Below are 20,513 nucleotides of genomic sequence, written 5' to 3' on the forward strand. Positions count from 1 at the left end.
ACCATTTAGAGACTGCCGTATCCAGGGATCCATCCCATAATCAGCTTCTAAACGCTGACAGCATTGCATACACTAGCAAGATTTTGCTGAAAGGACCCAAATATAGCTGTCTCTTGTGAGACGATGCCGGGGCCTAGCAAACACAGGAGTGGATGTTCACAGTCAGCTATTGGATGTATCACAGGGCTCCCAATGGAGAAGCTAGAGAAAGTACCCAAGGAGCTAAAGGGATCTGCAACCCTATTGTTGGAACAACATGATGTACTAACCAGAACCCCGGAGCTCTTGTCTCTAGCTGCATATGTATCGAAAGATGACCTAGTCGGCCATCAATGGAAAGAGAGGCCCATTGGACTTGCAAACTTTATATGCCCCAATATAGAGGAATGCCAGGGCCAAAAGAATGGGAATGGGTGGGTAGGGAAGTGGGGGGCGCTATGGGGGACTTTTGGGATAGCATTGGAAATGTAATTGAGGGAAATATGTAATAAAAATATTAAAAATCAAAAAAAAATAAAAAATAAAAAAAAAAAGAAAGTCACTGGAAGCTGTGGTTTGAGGGCTAACATCCCCCAGGGGTCCACATGACTGGCTGCCAAGGTCTTGGGGCTGGTAGTATTAGCACGTGGAACTTTGAGAGATGAGATGCAGTGTCAAGTCTGCTGGTCACAGTAGGTATGTACTCAGAAGGACTTGTGGAATCCCAGTCTTTACGATTTCCAGTTGGGTGATGTGGGCTTTCCCATACATCAATACCTCCCTCAGTGATGATTAGAGCAGAGGGTCCTCACTAGAACTGAGTCAAGGCCAACATCACGCCCTTCACTGGCAAAACCAGGAGATAACTACAGGTCTTCTCTATAAGTAGCCTGTGTTGGGTATTTCTAAGCAACATACTGGGGTGGGGTGGGGGAGGATAAGGGCTTTATGCCCAGTGACTATTGCCTTAATTATGAATTTTAAAAGATGAGCAACGTAGATTCTCGAATTGTGGTTTGTTCATAAGACAGAATGCCCCGCTGCATCAACTCATATTGAAGAATTTTTAGTAGCATGTGGAACATATCCTGAAGGCCCATGTTACAAAATGAAAAAACAAAAAAACAAAACAAAAGAAAACAAAAACCTGAATGTCCAACATAACCTACGTTATGGGATACGGGAAAACATAGATAAGAAAATACTATAGTTTAAAGCTAGCCATTCCCAGCCATGCCTCATGATATTTAAAAAACAAACCCTACATCCAGAAGTCCTGCAAACAGTACCCCCAAATCCACAGGTGGACAGTCAGCTGTGTCACTCTAGACTTTCCAATAGAGCCCATCTTGCCTTATAGATTTCTGTGTTCATTTCTGTCACAAAACATCAAAGAAAACCAGCGCATAATGGTGGTTTACTGCCACAGTTTTAAAGGTCTGTGCCCATGAGACCCTTCACTATACATGTTCCATGAGGCAAGACACTATAGTGGGGGCACGAAGAGGGGCAAACCAACTCACAGCATATCCGAGAGTGGAAGAGTAAGGGGGGAGGGCGCTACTGACCCACAAGACAGTGACCTAAGGACATCCCACAAGGTATTGACCCCAACAATACAGCCTGTGGTGCATGCTGACAGCACTCCAGCACTCACGGCTTTGCCTGCTGTAAGGTGGAAAGTTCCAGAACAGAGTCCTCTGTGATTCCATTGATCCTGGCATTGAGAGCAGCGTTGCTCCATCCTACACTCAGCCAACAGTCTCCGTGCCAACACAGCCCAGCTGCCGCCTAGGCAACATTGCACACAGGCCTTGCCTCTCACTAGGAGAAATTCTGCAGAGTGACCTGACCCCTAAGAGAAGCACGCTACTGCTAGTTCCAGTGGAGGAGGGGGAAGGCAGTGGGCTGTGGGAAGCGATGCCATAGATGGGAGCGTGACGTATAAAACATGGATATTGCTTGTGTCCCCTACCTATGTCTATGACTTCCCATGGGGGGCCATGCTGTCCACGACTCATAACGTTGTCTTCTTTTATTTACCTATATGAAGAAATGGAATGTAAAGTCGGCATTTGTCACAAAGGTACCTTTTGTGACGACTGACTCTCCACTTTCATCATAGAACCTGGCATGTTCATACTGCAGACCCACAAATCGTGTGCTGTCTTCAACTGTTACTGATGTTAAAATATTTGTCTCTACATCGTTCATGAGAGCTAGTGCAGTTGCACGTACTCTTGGGTGCAGGCCTCACTGCCCTTGTCTCCTGGGAAGATGCATGCTGGAATTTCTCACTCAGAAGATGCATAAATGCCACACCTTCTAGATTTATGAGGGAGAGCCTGGCGATTTTATGAAAAGATAAAATTTCAAAACGGCATGAGGTCTCCCTCGCGGTGGCAGTAGTGTGCCCTTCACAGGAGGTGCAATAGCAGTTTCCAGCCCAGAAGCCTAAGAAAAGTGTCACCCAACTTCAATAAAAGTCATCTGTAAATGTCAACACGGTGACGTCACCAAGCTGCAGCTCACCCAGCGGGTCGAACAAGCGGATGGCAGTGTTTGTGTTCACTGGAAAGTAACATCAAGTGCTTTCTTCTGAAAGGACAGGACAGGAGGCCAGGATCTGCAGCTTGCTACCTTACCTCAGTGACCTCCTGGCTCTGCAGTGCCCGTGGTTGTTCCTGTGTGTTGTTGCACGGGCAAGGGCACCTGTACCTGGAGCACCATGGCCTATGCAGTACCTGGCAACACAGACACACCCATCACTGACTGAGTCAGACAGACCTAACCTTGAGGAATTTATGGCTGGACGACTCAAGACAACAGAAGGAAGCAAAACTGTCTTTTAAAAAAAAACAAACCAAACACTAGCAACAAAGAGTATCTGCATCTAAGTGGGCGAAAGCCGGTGCCGTAATGGTGGAAGGAGAAAGGCCTCTTCTGGGAGTTGGCCTCCGACCTCGGCATGTACATACTCACGCACAAATAAATGGATGGTTTTTCTTTTAAAACCTCAAATTACTTCCCAATGGCCAGGAACAATGCTGTGTCAGGATGCCCTGAAATTTTCAAGCCCCACGAAATTGATCTAGCAATCTAGAAATCATCTCCTGTTCAGGACGCCCAGTGTCCGTCGTCCTCCCAGCGCTCGGGGTGTGTTTAGCCAGCCTTCTCTGCCAGGAAGCACCTAACAGGCATCCTCACCCACACAACAGGGACCGAAACAGACGCGGAACTTACTCGAGTTCACACAACCACTGGGAACGGAAATGCAACTTCCTCCCCGGCCCCTACACTCTACCACATGCTTTTTAGATATTGGGAATTCTGGGGGCCTGGGGGGTGGCTGCTAAAAGCAACAGAGCTATTGATGTTGCACACAGAATTCATCTCACCTAGTGTCTAGACAGTAATCTTGGGGTCATCCTACACAGTGTTACAGAACTGATCACATGTATGCATGCGCACGCACGCTGCAAAAACAAAACCTAGATTACCCTATATAGGCCTTGTATGTGTCAACTTGACACAGCTGGAGTTATCACAGAGAAAGGAGCTTCAGTTGAGGAAATGCCTCCATGAGATACAACTGTAAGGCATTTTCTCAATTGGTGATCAAGGGGAAAGGGCCCCTTGTGGGTGGGACCATCTCTGGGCTGGTAATCTTGGTTCTATAGGAGAGCAGGCTGAGCAAGCCAGGGGAGGCAAGCCAGTAAAGAACATCCCTCCATGGCCTCTGCATCAGCTCCTGCTTTCTGCCCTGCTTGAGTTCCAGTCCTGACTTCCTTTGGTGATGAACAGCAGTATGGAATTGTAAGCCGAATAAACCCTTTCCTCCCCAACTTGCTTCTTGGTCATGATGTTTGTGAAGGAATAGAAACCCTGACTAAGACAAATTGGTACCAGCAGAGTGGGATATTCCTGTGACAACCTGACCATGTTTTGGGGAGGACTGTGGAAGGACTTTGGAACTTTGGGCTAGAAGATCCATTCGGTGTTAAGAGCTCTGTCAGATGTTGTGTAGGAGCTTGGAAGATAATGTTGAGAACAGTGCAGAAGATGGAGGCCTGGGTTGTGAAACTTCAGAGGGAAAATTAAAGACTCTTTTCAGGGCCATTGATATTTTGGAGTTTGAAGATTCTGTAGTTCTGGTTAGCTGGGGCTGAAGAATCAGCTGTGATTAACAAGATACCAGAACTACTAAAGCAAAACCTTTGCATTACTGGAACTATTGATGCTGGTTAGCTGAAGCTAAGAAATTAGTGGTGATTAAGAAGAGACCAGCATCGTTGAGGTGACATCTTCTGGGAAGTGTTTTCTGAAAGCACAAAGAGGCTGTGTTCCAGAGATAGGCAAGGTTGTACTCCTGCTGCAGCTGGACTTGGTAATGTGTAAGGGTCACCCAGGTGGTACTGGTTTTGAAGGCATGAAGGGGTCACACAGAGCAGCTGAGGCTTAGCACTGTGAGAGGCCATGGAAGGCCATTGGTGAAAGTGCAGCCTCAGTTGCAATTGACAGCCCAGGACTGAAGGAGTCATGCAGTGTTTTGGAGATGCCAGTACCATGAGATGACCACCAAGAGTAGCAGCAGTGGAGTACAGGCATCTGGAGCCTAGAGGACGACGTGTGTGCTACAAAGGGCATGGCTGGAGAAGTGACCCAAGCCCTTTGGAGGAGCCCAGAAGATCGTGAGTTGGATCCCAGACATTGGATGGTTGGAGATTGAGTTTTGCTTTTGATTGTGACTGTACCCTGATATTTTTTCTCTTGAAGGAAGAAACTATTTTAGTGGAGCCCACAATTAAGAGACTTTTAATTGTAAAAAGACTTTGGATTTTAAAAGAGATTGAAAATTTAAGAATATGTAAAGACTGGATTTTAAAAGAGATTGAAAATTTAAGAATATGTAAAGACTGTGGGACATTTAAAGTTATTTAGACCTTGGGGATGAGTAAGAATGTAAGGGTTGAGGCTTACTAGTGATGTGTTTGTGTGTCAAGTTGACAAGGGGTCAATTGTACTGGCTAGTTTTGTGTCAACTTGACACAGCTGGAGTTATCACAGAGAAAGGAGCTTCAGTTGAGGAAATGCCTCCATGAGATACAACTATAAGGCATTTTCTCAATTGGTGATCAAGGGGGAAAGGCCCCTTGTGGGTGGGACCATCTCTGGGCTGGTAGTCTTGGTTCTATAAGAGAGCGGGCTGAGCAAGCCAGGAGAGGCAAGCCAGTAAAGAACATCCCTCCATGGCCTCTGCATCACTTCCTGCTTCCTGACCTGCTTGAGTTCCAGTCCTGACTTCCTTGGTGATAAACAGCAGTATGGAATTGTAAGCTGAATAAACCCTTTCCTCCCCAACTTGCTTCTTGGTCATGATGTTTGTACAGGAATAAAAACCCTGACTAAGACAGGCCTCTTGGTCATCTGGCTTGACAAATGGTAAATTTGGTGCAGCTCCACCAGTGGGCATCCTCTGCAGCACTGTCCCTTCATTACTCATGAAAACCATAACCCATTCCTATTACTGAGCACTGAAGCTGTTTCCACTGGGTAACTGGTGTTTTAAGAAGTTACAAGGAGCCGTGGTGGTGCACGCCTTTAATCCCAGCACCCGGGAGGCAGAGGCAGGCAGATTTCTGAGTTCGAGGCCAGCCTGGTCTACAAAGTGAGTTCCGGGACAGCCAGGGCTACACAGAGAAACCCTGTCTCTAACCCCCTTCCCCGCCCCCAAAAAAAGAAGTTACAAGGATAGCTTTGTCAAATTGCAGGGGTGGTTTTGATATGAGCATGGTAATGGAGCGGCCCTCAGCATCTGCAGACAGCTTTTCCCCCTCATCTCCCTTCCTGGTTCTGATACGTGGCACATTTTTGAGGCTTTTGATGAGTAATGCAAAATTGCCCTCCTGGAAAGTTACCACAATTCAAACATCCGCCGGGCATCTCGAAGCGACAATTTCCAGAGCCTGTAGGGGCTTTGTGTGATTTGATTTCAAATATCCAAATTCCAACGAGCCCATAAAGTTCTGAAATTGTGAAATCACTTGACTGATAAGACACATGTAGAAGAAAGGCAATTCAAGGCACTGTTTGATCTTAAAAGTAAATACCGTTTCAAGCATCAAAGATAAAAGGTTAAGGATACCAGGAATTAGCGAGTTTACAGGGTGACTCCTGGAAAATCCAATGCCCGGTCAGTAAGGGACCAGATGCAGCCACACCTGCCAAATTTGGCCAGTGCTAGAGTTAGGAGTTTGGGTTTCAAAAGTAGCACTCTCTATTTTTTTTTAAATGAGAAATTATATATTTGTCCATATTATATAAACACACTCTCAGATAATATGCCCATCGGACAATTGAAATTCTTTTAGGTATGTATTTATTTAACAAAATATGGGGCACCTGCTGTGGGCGGAACACAGTGCCAGTGGTGACGGATGATACACGGAAGCCCACAGTGGCGAACCCCTCAGGAAGATGCTCCTCTAGACAGAACTCTGACTCTTACAGGTAACAGTCAGTCCAAGAAGGGTCAGGATGCCGGTCAGTCCTCAGTGACTGTCCCCAGGCAAATTGTGGCATCCCTGGGTCTCAGTTTCTTTACATATTAAACTCCAGAAGCTGACTTGGTGATCTGAAAGGGCCCTCTGATTCTCAAGCTCCACGCTGTGGCTCGGTTGTTTGAACCCTCAATTTCATGATTTCCTAAGGGCTTACATTTTCATCTCCCTCTGGATCTTGCACACGCTCTCCCCTAAAACTGTTTAGGTTTTTGTTTTTGTTTTTAACTACAGTAAAAGTGCTGATCATGGTACCTTCAAGGAGTAAACATGAGGTAAAGTTCCAGTCAGATAACTTACACTCCCACTTTAACTGTTTCTTTGGAGAAGTTTCTCAAATGTTCATGTCTTACTCACTTTTATGCTCTAAAGGCCCGAAGAAGGGCACAGCGGTGGGGCCTCCAGGCCTGCTGCGTGCAAACAGCTGGCATCTTGTCATCACGCCCTAATGTCCACAGTGGCCCTCAAACAGCCCCAGAGGTTACAGCATGTAACTGTGGGCCACAGTCTCACCTTCACCCTACCAGGGCTCAGCCAACTCACACGGTTCTGTCCACAGGACAATTACAACCCATCTGCCCCATTAGTGTTTTCTAATGTTAGTCGCAGGGAAGTACTTCTGTCAGCACTTGTTATTTTCCACCAGATGTTCCTGCTACCACTGTGTCAACTGTCCTTGGATCTAAGAACTTCTTAACAGAAGTGTGCTTCGGGCCGGGCGTGGTGGCGCACGCCTTTAATCCCAGCACTCGGGAGGCAGAGGCAGGCGGATTTCTGAGTTCGAGGCCAGCCTGGTCTACAAAGTGAGCTCCAGGACAGCCAGAGCTATAAAGAGAAACCCTGTCTCGAAAAACCAAAAAAAAAAAAAAAAAAAAAAAAAAAAGAAGTGTGCTTCGGGATGAAGGCTTAACCCAGACACACACGGACCTTCAGAAAGAAATATTGCCCCCTAGTGGCCCTTCAAGATACCACCACATAACAAGATTATGCTCGATTCTAGACATGAATGCTAATTCCAACTTGTTCAGCCTTAGAAGCCAAAAGAATGAAGGAGAGCCAAAAACTTCCCACCGTGCAAAAGTACATTAGAAACCAAAAACATACGCCAAAAATTTCTCCTCACCTCCCAACACTGAGTGGGCAAGGCTTGCGAGCACCACCTTCAGCCTGCATCAGCAGCGGCAGTGCAAGTGTCTAGAAGGAACACATGCAGCATTACTCAAGACAATGTATGACAACTGGAATTCCCGCCTTTCTGCAACCTGTACAGGGGCTGCAAAGGACCTGCTTGAGAGTGCTTGCATTTCTAAACATCGAAACGCCCTACAATGCCTCGCTGGCTTCAGCTACTTGCAGGAAGTGAGACTGAAAAGGGCCAAGACTACGCTGCTCCCGAAGGACGAGTGGAAGAACCCGTTCTCTTCTCAGTGTCTGCACTGCCTGTGTCACGCCGAGCTGGGAGATGCAATTGCTTACATGCAAGCAAGTCACTACCGTCAGGTATCAACAGTCAGAAGAGGAAATTAGAAAGAGAGAAAGGAAGAGAGACAGAGACTGAAGGAAGGAAGGAAGGAAGGAAGGAAGGAAGGAAGGAAGGAAGGAAAAGAAAGGAAGAAAGAAAGGAAGAAAGAGAGAAAGAAAGAAAGAAAGAAAGAAAGAAAGAAAGAGAGAGAGAGAGAAAGGGAAGAGGGAGACAGAGAGAGAGGGAGACAGAGAGAGAGAGGGAGACAGAGAGAGAGAGAGATCAAGCTCTCATTCTGCAAGATCACGGAACTCCTAATACAGAACAGGGGCCCAATAGTCAATCACCAGAGACAAGACTCTTATCGCACAGCTCTAACAATTGCTTGGCATGAAACTCCTTTCCCAAGCTTTCAATTAATATAAAGGAACATATATTTAGAATAACAAACAGATTGGGAGTTGGGAAGAGGAAATACCACAAGTTCCTGCTATTTCCCAAAATAGAGCAGATACACACACATTTCTCTTGTGAGAACAACATACCTGAGCTTGGCACAGCTCATTGGTCAGCCGCAAGCCCGAAGAACCAAAACATCACATTAAGAAAAAAAAAAATTAAAAATAAAAGCATCTGAATTATTCACTCCCATGTAAATGGCTGCTGCATTGAAATCAAAAGTGAAAATCTGTACTGACTATCTCTTGGAAATCACTATGACTTACTAAAAGGGGCTGTGTTGTGTTTTGTTTTTAACACTTCCGACTTGAATTTCATGGCAGAAGGATGAGATTTAAGGCAACAATCTGAGAGTGTGTTAACTGTAACACACATGGTAAGGCCTAGAGCCTACGTGGAGAACTCAGATAACAGACTCCGAAGAATTCTGACCAAAAATCAGGCAAGATTATTTCTTAAGGTTTTTCTTTATTTGCTCATCTAATCAACAAATAATGCAGGACGGAGGTGCAGCCTTGGCTGTGCGTGCCACACGAAACAGCAAGACCTGTCCCTGAACTCCTGGAGCCAGCATGGAGGAATTCTTCCACCCTCTTCTCCATGTGCAGCACCCCAATCCAAGCACATGCCCGCAGCCTGCCCTTCTCCCCGGTAGTAGCATAGCACCGTGGGGGCCCTATGGCGCCGCCTGGGTGTTGATTCGTGCAGTGCCCTCTATCTGAGCTACACTTCCCGGTCCTCCAGAATCATACACTGCTCAGCTCCTACCAGTCTACCCTAGAGAGGCTTCTCTGGCCACATGCAGTGGATAGGCAACCCTATCCACCTCAGCCACGCCCCTCTCTACCTCAGCCACGCCCCTCTGCCTCGGCTGCGCAGGGCAGGTTCCTTTCCCTGGTCCTTAACTGGATACCATCTTTCTTCACTGCTCTCTCACGTTTTTTAATCCATCTCCACAATTCAGATGGAAACTCCTGACAGCCAGTCTGTTTGTCTCGTATAAGCTGGATCTCAGTTTCCCGAAAATTGCCTGGAATATTAACAGAAGACTGATAAACACCTATTTATGAAGAACAAATATGGACCAGTGTTAACAACACTTTTGTATTGACACCACAATGTTAGGTCCCAAAGAAAATAAAGACCATATTCTAAATGCTAAGAGTGGATTGGATTTTAATTAGATTTTTAAAAGGTTCCTCACAGCTTATACAAGGAGGAGGAAGGGGAGAAGCGAGAAGAGGAAGAAGAGGAAGAGCCTCCACATAGGATCACATAAGGCTACATAATGCATTGTGCTCAAATGCTAGCATTAGCGACGCCTAACCTCTACAATTTATTCTGCTTCCAAAATCACTCTTAAGAGATGCCAAGGACAAATCCTTTCTCTAACAATGAAGGTGTAAAAGCAATTTATTCACATTAAAGTAGAAGCCAGTGGTGATCAACCACAGAAAGCACAGACTTTATCCTAATGAGAAGCAAATTTTCTGGAACACACACAGACAAAAAAAAAAAAAACTCCCCTGCCTTCAATTTAATAATAAGTATAAGCCTTCACTGCATATTCAAAAACATTTAAACTCTTAGGATTTTTTTATTTAAAGACAGGATCTCATAATATAGCCCTGGCTTGGAACTCAGTACGGAGCCTAGGCTAGCGTAGAACTCACAGACATCCACCTGCCCCTGCCTCAGGAGTCATGGGATTAAAGGCTCCACACAGGGCCTGGTGGGTTATTCTTATAAGTGCACAGTTGTTACTTTGTTTTGTCATTAGGAGGATGACTTTAGGTCCTGGCCATCATAGCTCTCATTTCACAGCAAAGATGCCACAAATCCCCATGGGTCACTTTGGAGTCCTTAAATCGGAGGATGTGCACTGGGCAGAGCTGCCTCCACTTCCTGCAATGTGAAGATGCAACTTTGGGGCCCTGGGAATAACTGAAACCCACTTAAAAGCCTCAAAAAGAAAAGTGCTTTACAACAACCTCACAGCAAGCTATCAGGAGAATATACCCGTGAAGAAAGGGAAGCTCAAGTAAAATATGGCTTATCCTTAAAGGAGTTCTCAGATGTTGTGTCAGAGGGAGAGGGAGGTGGCTCCCTCGGGGGACGGGGATGGGGGTGGGAAGGACACTGGAGACTGTCTGGACTTAGGACTTCACGGGGAGGCAAAGAGCTGGTACAGAACAGGGCATGCGACTACCCCAGCCAGCAGGAAGACAAAAAAGAGCAAAATGCTACCAAGCATTGGGCTACATTCGGAGAGAGAAAAGAGCCAGTAAGCTGGTGCTTACTGATGCTAAGGGGAGTGATAGGAGAGAGATGTGCCCTTCACTCTGAACTATGTAACCACTGGATCTTCTCTAATGCGAAGAGGTGCCCCACAAATTAATATGGTAACGTCTTCACACCATCACTACACTATTCCTAACACGGTCCCCCCAAAATGAGTCTTCCATAGCAAACGTTTTTTAAAACTCAGGAAATAGCCGGGCGTGGTGGCGCACGCCTTTAATCCCAGCACTCGGGAGGCAGAGGCAGGCGGATTTCTGAGTTCGAGGCCAGCCTGGTCTACAAAGTGAGTTCCAGGACAGCCAGGGCTATACAGAGAAACCCTGTCTCGAAAAACCAAAAAATAAAAAAATAAAAAAAAATAAATAAAACTCAGGAAATAATTCATTTGGTTTTAACAGCACAGTCCTCGGTTCTCATCCCCCAGAGGAGACTGACTCCAGGTCTCCGCTCATTGGAGCAGAGCAGCCTGTGATCTCACTTCTCACAAAGCAAACACACCTCAGCTCAACTCCGGCCTGAGAGCAAACAGCAGCTCTGGCCTCCTTGAAAATGTGCCTCACATTGAAACTGAGCTTAAGGTTCCTCATGGGTGCCTCCAAATGAACACTTTCCACCTGGCTGGAAGACGGGAAAGTCAGGGAGAGGAAGAAAAGAGCGCAGTCCAGTGTTTTTTAAAAGCACAAGCTATGCTGAGATTCGCTTCCCTCTGCCAGTCTTACCCCAGGAGCCTCTGCTCCTAGTGGAGTGTGACTTCAGATCTGTGTCAAGATAATCCTGCAAGGGGAGGGGACGGCATCAGTTGCAATAAACAAATGCTTTAGTTTTTCACTGGGGGCGGTGCTTTAAATATAACGTGGGCACCGCTTTTGAACTCCTGACTAACGTAAAGTCAGGTCAACTCTAAGCAAATATTATTTGCTGGGTTAAATGTGCAAGGGAAGACATTGGATGGCAAAGTTTAAACTCAAAGTTCTGCTGAAAACCCACTTTAAAGAAACAAAGTAAACGCAAAGAATGCATTCCCATGTAACTGTCAATCAGTCACAGCGCACGTGTCCTTTCAGTATCTGACTGCATTAAACACACCTACAGAAAAGGACCCAAAGATAACCCTAGTGTAAACGAAAGATTCGTGTGTCTTGGCAGCTGAAGTGGGGGCTAGAATCACACAACTCAAGCTCCTGTGTAAGTTCACAACACTTGCTGTGCAGTTTTCTGTGCGTCTGAGTCCACGATCCCAGCTTTGTGCTTTAGACAACACATCCGGAAAGCCAACCAACCATTAGGAAGCCTAACTTTGCTTGCCTACACTTTAACTTGGGAGTTTAATAAGTTTAGCGCCTTCGGACACAAGCACCTAGAACTACAGACAGGTCAGTCAAATGCACCATCAAAACAGAAAGGACGAGGAACTACTTTTCTGAAGCGCTGAGGTTTAGGGGCAGGAAACCATCTGGCAGGTCGCAACTCCGAATGGGGAATTAAAGGTCCTGCCCATCCCCCTGGTAACCTCTGGCCTTGGAACTCAGTGCCCTTCGCGCCGCACAAGTTTCCCGCGGTGTAGCCCGTGTGGGCGCGGGCTGCAGGGTTGACCCCTCGGCTGGCACGGACGGCGCGAGCCCGAGTGGCGTTGCCCCAGAGCCGGGGACGCGCCCCCCGCACGCGCTCCGGGCTGCCGCGCCGCGCCGCGCCGCGCCGCGCCCCCGCACTCACCGGCCGCTCCCGCGCCGCTATCTTGCCATCCCAGTCGGCCGCCGCCCCGGGGCAGCCCGGACCCTGCAGCACCGGACTGCAGTCGTGAAGGAGCAGTCCGGTGGTAGCAGCCGTCGTCCTGGCGCCCCTGTCCCCTTGCAGGCCGGCTCTAGCGGCCACCGACGACCGGCCGCCGCTACCTTCTCCCAACCCCGCGAGCCACCGCAGAGCCAGGCGACGATAACGGCCGCGGCCACTGCCGAGACGCTCCGGCGCAGACTGCGCGCCCGGAGGCGGCGCCTGCGAGGAGCTCGGCGGGGGGCGCAGCACCCAGGCCCCGCCCAGGCCCCGCCCCGCGCGCCCCCGCAGCCTTCTCCGCCGGCCCTGCCGCGCGCACCGGGACGCGGGCCCGCGAGGCCGCGCGTGAGTCGGAGCCGCTGGGTCGCGCGCGGGCCCGGCGCCCAGGGAGGTGCCTCTGCCGAGACTCCGGTCGCGCGGCCAGCCTTGCAAGGTCACCGAGCGGCGGGCGAGAGCGCGGCGGCCCTGCGGGTGCAAAGCCTCCGGAAAGGCCAGCGGAGCCCAGGCGGCCCTGCGGGAAGCAGCGCGGCTCCCAAACCGCTGTCACTGCACTTTGCAAGCCGTGCGCGGAGGAGGAAACTCGTGTCGCCCCGAAAAGGCACACGGACGCCAATTTCTGCGGGTTTTTTTTTCCTTTCTTTCTGATTTTGTGCATTACCTAAACTGCCCCCAAGGCCGGGGCGCAGCCACTCAGTTCCCCTACTTTCTTGGTGAGGGGACCTCTCAGCTCCTGAGGGCCTGCGGGGGCAACTGAGAACATCCTGGAGCCATCTAGTCGTGCCTCTGAGGCGTGGTGGGCTTATTTGTGCAGAGAAGAAACGGATCCCTTAATGGGGTGAGATTTTTCCTCCGTGCATTGTTCCCATTTCCGCAGTTTCACTTGGCCTCGGTGTTCCTCCCAGAGTAATACACCAAATGAAATTGGTAGGAGTGTTTTATGGCGCAGAGTCGTGGTTTGAAGATGTTTACGCTCTGTGCCGGACGCGTTTGATGGTGTTCTCTTTAGCACAATTAATTTTGCAAAGTTCAGAAATGTGCCAGACGGAGCCACTGGCACGCAGTCACATGGCTGTGCAGACACACCTTCCATAGGGAGCCGCTTGTTTGTTTTCAGATGTGATTTATCTGGTGCGCCAGGGCCAAGGAGTTTGTGAGGGACCTTTGACTGAAATTCTAGACTTTAGAATCTACAGCAATTTGCAAATCGGCAGGATAAAGCTTATTTTCTAAAATAAATATCCCCCGTTAATAATGTAACTCCAAAATGGGCAGCAAGACACCTGAAAATAGACTGCAGAAAAATAAATTCTTAATAACATCTTTCAAAATAACGTCTCTAAGAGTATCCTAGTGACCAACTCCACTGAAGTGCATATTTTGAACATGAAGTGTCTCCTGCTGTCCATGACTGTTTCTGGACTGTGTACTGAACCCTCCCCCATTTAAGTTGGACCATATTGCTTTTCCTTTATCCCCATTCTTTCCCACAACTTGAGAGATTTAGTATTCATATTGCAGAATTCTGTCTTTTCTATTAGACACAGCACCTATGGCTCACAGAACTTTTAGGAGCTAACAAAAGTATTTTTGTTTGTTTTCAGGTCAGAAGAAAAAAATAGATTCAAGTGTTTTAATATAGATTAATATTGCTGTCTTTGTACCTATGGTAAGCAAAATAAGAATGTTTAATGTTTAATAACTAAAGCGACTCAAACATATCTAGAGTCCATGAAAAGCACGGCACAGCCTCGTTGTCCAGGACCTAGCATCCTTTTGCATGGAAAAAAATAGATAAATAAACCTCAGATAAGACAACCACATGATTTTCACCTTGCATAGAATGCTGGCCCCTGTGGCCTTGCTCTCTTGATATGAATTTACTATTTAATCCTGATAACACACCTGTGAACTGAGTTCTGTTCCCACATGTAGGAACAGATACAAGTTTCGTGGGGCCTGAAGTTTGTGCAGTTTGGGTGTCCCTCTTAAAAGAGCAAACAAAACAAAACAAATGAGAATATCCAACACGGTCCAGAACCACTCAGCACCTGGGGGAACAGAGAGGTCGGGCAGCCAGAAAGAGGCCTCTGTCTCGGCCATAGTGGTTAAGTTAGGTTACCATTATAAACTGTACAAAGCACAGAGGACCGTATAAACATACTGCCTAGGTTTTCTCGTATGGGGACGGAGAAAAGCTATCTGGAAGCTTGCCCATCACAAAAAAACCCGCTTCGTGTGTGCCCATTTCACAGGAAAGAGCTTGGGAAATTCGTCACAAGTTGTTGAATTCCGTAACGCTTTCATGATCCCGTGGAATGTCTAGAAGAACTGCAGTATGCACACTTCTCTAGGAGAAAGAATGGCTTCATATTTACATAAGATAGATACCATTTGTTATAAAGAAACCACATGGGACCAGTCCATAACTCATGTGAAGGCGTTTGCTAGGACTCTGCCATTAGTGATGCCAGAGGCAAGTCAATTCTTTTTATCTCTTGTGAAAAAAAAAAAAAAGTAAATTAACCAGGAGTCACAGCTCAATTGCAAGTGCCGTGGATGGACCCCATTTTTGTCTCCTTTTTCTGGATCCAGTGTGTTTTTAAATATCACTCTATATAATATCTATGGATTGCATTTTCATGAGATGCTATACTGTTTGTTTGCTATTTAAATGGCATAATATGAAGAGCCTGACACATCTTCATAAACGTCTGACAGACAAATAATGACATCGAGATAATAAATCACATAATTAGAGGTAAAAGGGTCAGTTATTTGGCAAGCTGATATGGAATAGATACAAGGCAGTGAGATACGGAGGCCTCACACTCGATGCTTTCTTCTCATCTCATTACTCTATGGTGAATACTCATGCTCTTCTGCCCGGCAATTGTCTAGTCTCCCTGCCTTTTTGTTTTATTTATTCCTCCTCCTCTTGCCCCTCCTCTTCTTTCTCTTCCTCCTCTCCCTCCTTCTCCTCTTCCTCCTCCACTCTTCTCTATAGGAATTTAAAAAAATAATAATGATGATAACCCATAATAAGCATTCTAGGATTAAAAGGCTTTGTCATTCGCAGAACAAAAAACAGCAGCAAAGCAGAGATGTCAGGAGGTTTGTTTTTTAATCTCAGCATCATCGTGGCCCTTCAGACAGCCTCTCTTGATGAATGACCTCATATGTATAGAGCTTGTCAGTCAGCAAGACAAGGAAGGTATGCTGTCTTCCTGGAAGAACTGTTGGAACCAGATAAGAATCTACAAATTAAGCACAGTTATTCACTGGTGAATGGTTGAAGTGGCTGAAACCACTCCTCATTTTCAGTCTGACAGATGAATGTAGATTTAAATTGGTTTATTTCAGAGCACAGTTTTGGACAAGATTCAAAACTTTAATTAGATCCCTGTAAGAAGACATATGAGGGTAATCAGCTCATTTGCTCGAGATTTGATATTCCTTTCCCAAAGTGGTTTGGAATGCTATTTAAGGGACATGGTTTTTTTTTGTTTTTTTTTGTTTGTTTGTTTGTTTGTTTGTTTAAAAGCAATAAACACCATGAAACAAAGTATCTTCCCAGAATCCTGTCTAAAATATATTCTCTTTCAGTTAAAATGGCTTCAGAGGTATCACATCTATATGTTGGTAACTCATCACATCTCTAGCAGGGCACTGACTGAATTGTATTTTGTTTGTACTCTGATTATTTGTACTGTGCTTTCTTCCAAAACGAAGTTTACATAGGAAGACAAACATTTAAAAGTATAATAATAATAATAATAATAATACACCTGGTTGAGGCAAGTAATAGGATGTAAATACAAAATTAAACTCCAAGCTTCCCCATAACCATGAAGTAGGGGAAGTGGGAGTTCCCATAACTCTCGCTGTCTAGTAAAAGAAATCATAGTTTCACTTAGGAGAAAGTTATTCCTGGGCCAAACTCGTTAAAGAACCTTGTCAAAAGAGTATTTATGCCGGGCGTGGTGGCACATGCCTTTAATCCCAGCACTCGGGAGGCAGAGGCAGGGGGATTTCTGAGTTCGAGGCCAGCCTGGTGTACAGAGTGAGTTCCAGGACAGCCAGGGCTACACAGAGAAACCCTGTCTGGGAAAAAAAAAATCAACTGGAGTTTTGTTTTTGTTTTCTCACTGGTCACTGAAGCCCAACCAAACGCAGCTTTCCCCCAGCTTCCTTCTCTGAAATGGGAATAACTAAAAGCAATGAGTTTGGAGGGTTGTTGGGCAGAAAAAAACTCAAGTAACTTCATTGCTATAGTGTGACACATCACTGTGTCAATTTTGCTACAGTTTCCTTGGCCAGACATTTTTTCTCTACCCACTACCCACCGTGCATTGCCTTTAGTGCACACTGTGTCAACGTCCTTTTGTAAAGATGCGTGGCATATCTGTGTCACACACAAGTGATATATGCTATGAATCTCAGCATCGTTGTCCTTTTAGATAAACGCACCATCTGAGCACAGAGGTGCTGGGTGGAGTAGTGGTTGGAGGTGCTGGGTGGAGTAGTGGTTAGAGCAGCCAGCTGTCCAGAGAGGGCAAAGCCTGGGGGAGGGAATGTGAGTCCTGAGTGGGTATGGCTGAGATCCCTACAGAATATTCTTCCTACACTTCCTTGTACTCTTTGCTATCACCCCAAGGCTCCTAGAGACCAGTCTAGTAGGTCAAGCATTTAAACTGGGGAAAGTTTAACTGCCTCAGGTTGTTAAAGCTAAGTTCCTGAGCCAGAAGCCTCGACTTAAGATTCATTGGGGGAAAGCAGTAAGCTGAGAAAGCCTCTGAAGGAAGGCAGGGATAACCTTGGGGAATAAACCCTTCCTGTCTTTCCTCATCCCCTCTTCCTTTCCTCCAGGGTTCCAGTGAGCATTGGTCTGATTGGAATCTTCATTTCACATCCTTCCTGTTCTTCTTAGCATCCTTGAGTTCTGACCTGCCTCTACTTTCTGACCCGCCTGCTTTCTCTCCTCACACCTCTCTCTCCCCACTCACTCTCCCTTCCTTCCTTTCTTCCTTCCTTCCTTCCTTTCTTCCTTCCTTTCTTCCTTCCTTTCTTTCCTTTTTCTTTCTTTCTTCCTTTCTTTCCTTTTTCTTTCTTTCTTCCTTCCTTCCTTTCTTTCCTCCTTCCTTTCTTTCCTTTTTCTTTCTTTCTTCCTTCCTTTTTTTCCTTTTTCTTTCTTTCTTCCTTTCTTTCTTCTCCTCTTCCTCTTCCTCCTCCTCTTCCTTCCTCTTTTCTTCTGTTGTCTCCAAACCTGTCTCAGTCTTAGCCCATCTCTTCCTCCCTTCCCTATGACCCTCCTCCTCCTCTTCCTCCTTTACCAAGCACTTCTCTGTTCCTCCCTTCTCCTTCCCCCTTCATATTTATCTGTTACCAATGTCATTTCAGGGCAAAGCACAGAATGAAAATGGATGCTTTCTTACTTCTTACATCAATCATACACTCAGAGTCCTGTGCTAATATTCTCAGCTGGGCTAATGGATCCCACAAAAGAGCAATTTGCTCCATTCTCGGTGGTTATATTAAGTCCATTATTTAATTTATTCCTTCAGCTGCTGCACTTAGTGCTTTGCCAGAGGCATCTCTCTTGCAGATGGAGCAAGAAGCCAGAAGATTAAAGGATTGAGCTGAGGCCCAGCAAAAGGTAGTGGGGTTGATATAAAACCTGACCCAAATTCCTTAAATCCCCGAATATATTATTCTAACTAATACACTTAATTCACAGACTTCACTATTCTGTAAAACCAAAGGCAACAGTAAGAAAGTGAACTTTTGTTTGCAGTTTCCGACTCTGAGGACTTTTCCGTGGTTACACATTTGCCAGTAGGCATGACTCAAGGTCACTGAAACACTGGGTGGTTGGAAAATAGAGCTGAGTTAAATAATTAATTTAAATAGCAGGACTGTCCCTTGGGAATTCTTCAGGTACCTAATCTAGTACACCGCCTGGTCCCCTATCGGAAAACAAAAGTGGCCATCACTATGACAGCTCTGGTAAACAGGGACATTTGTGTGGTTGGTTTTCCCACTGGCACGTAAGGTAACTGAGGTCACTGCTCTCAGAGGAAAAGTCTGTCGCTTGGAATTTCTTTTCTCTGGCATGCCCAGGATATTTTTGTTTAAATCACCAAATCTTATGCTCAAATTGCGGACCAAGCCCAACTGCACGATGAACGCCATTAGAATCCACAAGTCTAACCTCCTTGGTCTTAAATTAGGAAAGAAACGCAGCTTTGTGGGTGTCTCCCTTGGGGTGAGAGGCCATACTCATGGCTTACTAACCTGGTATTCTCTTCCTCTCACAATTTTTGCCAGAGTCACTGTTCTCTTCCTACACAGGAAGAGTCAAGACCACAAAGAAACAGATCGACAAAGAATTTATACACAGCAAGAGAATTCTGACTTCCTCATTATCTACAGTGATTTAGAAGACATTGGCTAAGAGCAGATCTCAGGCTCATTGGTGGCTGGATAATAATCACAAGCATTTAATAACAGTAATAAGCATTTATATTTACCAGGCACTCATGGCTTCTTAGGTACCAATTCCATCCTATAGCTCTGGAGTCAACTGGAGGGAGGGACGCCATCTCTTTTTGGGTTTTGTTTATTTGGCCTTTATGAGTTGGTGGTGGTGGTAGTACTGTGGGTAGGTGTGAGTGTTTGTTTTTATTTTTTTTACAAAGGTAAAGAAGTTCAGTAACTTGCCTGAGACATAGCCACTCAAACCACTGCATTTGGGCCTCCAACTCACTCTCCCAATGCCTTCTGGACTCTACCCCAGGAGGTAGGGTTCTGGCTGTTATGGCTGGCCACTCGCTCCTCCTAACACGTCTAGGTTCTCCAGGCTCTCACAAGGAGCTGCCTGTTCAGTTAACGCTTTGATGTAGCTATATGTAAAGGTTCTAGCTTTGCTGTTCCCAAAGGATATGCTCAGAATCCCTTTGTGTCTCTCTAGTCCGGGTGCTGGTTACTAGCCTCATTGCTGTGGTAGAGCAGCCTTAAAAAGAAAGGGTTTATTTTAGCTCACACTCTGAGGGGTACAGTCCTTAGTGGTGGGAAAATTACAGTAGCAGGAGAGTGAGGCAGCTGTCACACTGCATCTGCAGTTAGGATGCTGAGAAGGATGAATGTTGCTGCTCAGCCCACTTTCTACTTTGTATGCAATCCCAGGACTCAAGGCCAGGGTATACCTCAGCCTACATTCAAGATGGATCTTCCCACTTCAGTTAACCAACCTCTCCCTTACAGATATGCCCAGACCATGTCTCTTAGGTGGTTCTAGATGCTGTCAAGTTGACAATAGTAACCACCCACAATGCATTTTGTTCCTTTCCTTGGTCTTCATTAGTAAGAGTCTACTGTTTTTCTCTTGTGCATTCCTGCTTCAGGTAGGGGTACATATGTACATGCATGAGTATATTCGGTGTGCATGCATGTGTGTTTGTGTGTGTGTGTGTGTAGCTCAGCATGTGCATGTGATTATATGTTTTTGTGGTTCACATACATTGTGCAAAGGACAGAGGTCAACCTTGGGTGTCATTCTGTCCACCATACTTTTTGAAACCAGGTCTCTCACTGTGATATGGGACTTGCCAATGAGGCTACACCAGTAAACCATTGAGTCCCAGGAATCCTCCTGTCTTGCTTTCTTAGCAAGGGGATTGCAAGTATAAACCACTATGCCCAATTTTTATTATTTGGGGAGTTTTATTACTGTTGTTGTTGCTATGTGAGTGCTAGGAATCTGACTGAGGTCATTACATATGCATGGCAGGTCCTTTACAGATTGACCTATCCTTCCACTCTGGTTCAAATACTATTTATTATAGGTTAACAGAGATGGACTGCTGTTTCTTTGACCTCAGCATTGTTTCTCAGTAGGACCTTTCCCATCCCCCATCCATGACTGGGACTCTCACACTGTTATGCACCTTTGGTGGACCCTAAGGTTTTCTTTCTTTCTTTCTTTC

General features: G+C 46.1%; 1 protein-coding gene and 1 long non-coding RNA gene across 3 annotated transcripts in view; one reads left to right on the top strand and one right to left on the bottom strand.

Annotated features, from left to right (window-relative positions):
• Lifr (LIF receptor subunit alpha) overlaps positions 1-20,513 on the bottom strand; it is a 110,655-nt gene that overhangs the window by 56,799 nt on the left and 33,343 nt on the right. Inside the window, exon 1 of one of the 2 annotated variants that reach the window (XM_021183148.3) lies at positions 12,475-12,741. The exons of the other annotated variant lie outside the window; for it this stretch is intronic. The gene's annotated coding sequence lies outside the window, so the exon portion shown is untranslated. Of the gene's footprint in view, positions 1-12,474; positions 12,742-20,513 lie in introns of those variants that run through there. 2 annotated transcript variants of the gene reach the window in all.
• Positions 12,869-15,050, top strand: LOC147000813 (uncharacterized). Its single transcript, XR_015045530.1, has 2 exons — positions 12,869-13,366; positions 14,133-15,050. It is a non-coding gene; the product is annotated as an uncharacterized LOC147000813 (long non-coding RNA).

The sequence above is a fragment of the Mus caroli genome, unplaced genomic scaffold (assembly GCF_978045245.1).
Source record: "Mus caroli unplaced genomic scaffold, Mus_caroli_1 scaffold_16, whole genome shotgun sequence".
Taxonomy (NCBI): domain Eukaryota; kingdom Metazoa; phylum Chordata; class Mammalia; order Rodentia; family Muridae; genus Mus; species Mus caroli.